We start from the raw sequence: 1,460 nt of genomic DNA on the forward strand, positions 1-1,460 counted from the left end.
ACTTCCTTTATTTCCTTAGAAACAGTGGGGATTTGACTGAAGGGCAGGTTGTTTCTAGCCCTTCTTGATTTTTTCCTCGATGTTAAGCAAAATGATAATACAGAGAGAATAATAATGATGAATAATGCAACAGAAATTCCAATTACTTCCCAAACCTTAATACCAAAAATAGTTTTCTTGGATAATTCGGCATTAAGATTGTTGCCCATACTTTTCTACTTCCAGATGTCCACAACCTACATAATTTCATAAGAGAAAAAAACAAAATGCAACTTCAGCAATGTACCATCTGACATTAAGGTTGATACCAATAATATTATAAATCAAAAATTCCCTAGGCTAAAGTCTTTCCTATATGTACTCATAAATTTTCCACATAGAGCAAACAAAAGTCAGAAGCATAAGCCATAAACATATCAATTTAAACAGATCATGCAACAAAATGGAAGAAAGGGCTTAAAGAACAACCACCACAAGAAAAAAGCAAATTGTTCAGACACTTACCGTCAAAGTTCAGATCTTTGCAACTCTTTCAACACAGCCACCCAGATCTCATACCAAAAAAACCACCCATGTGAAGAGCAAGAAAAAGAAACCAAAACCAAAGCCAGTTGATGAAAGATAGGAAATTTAAACTACATAGCCAAAAAGACTTGATTTTGTAATCTGGGTTGTGAGCGAAAAGGCAAATGTGAGTCTTAAATCTAAGCTGCGAAAGAGCTTTCTTGCACCAAAGACCACAACAGAAGGCGGGTGACTCTGTTGTGTTTGTACCAAAGAGCAAATGGACATATGGAAGTATTGAAAATATGTTTTTGTTTTTTGTGTTGTTGGTGGTGGTGGTGGTGGTGTTGTAGGTGTTGTGAGTTTATTGAGTGATGGGGGGATGATAAGAGAGAAAGGAAGGAAGAAGAAGAGATGGAGTTATCAGCGGTAGGTGATGAGTTTTAGATGCCTTGCAACACATTACATTACATTTTGTAGTGAAAGTAAAACACAAGCATAATGCAAGAATTTGTAGAGTTTTTTTCGTTTGATTAATCTGCTTTGAAGCCGACTGATTATCAGTCATTTCATTTTCTCAGCTTTCCCTATGCCTTTTTTAGTGTTTTTTTTTTCTCTTCTTTTTCCTGTAATTTTCTGACATGATGTCACACATACTTTATCCAGAAAATTTTACCGGTCGGGTTAATAACATTTGAACTCCTATATTCGAATATAACTACAACGAACAGCACCTTTTCAATTTATTTTTCATATGAGTGCCCAATCCCATTGGCACAATTAGATTTTCCCGCAAATAATAATTAAATATTTTCTAGCCAAAACTAGTAAGAGGGAATTTGATCTTTATGCCTCTTGAACCATTCCGATAGACATAATCAACCTTATTATTATTTTGCAGGGATAAAATAATTTTCTATGACGCTATGAGTTCGTGTCGTACCATGGATCTTCCC

Source organism: Citrus clementina, unplaced genomic scaffold, assembly GCF_000493195.1.
Source record: "Citrus clementina cultivar Clemenules unplaced genomic scaffold, Citrus_clementina_v1.0 scaffold_6, whole genome shotgun sequence".
NCBI lineage: Eukaryota > Viridiplantae > Streptophyta > Magnoliopsida > Sapindales > Rutaceae > Citrus > Citrus x clementina.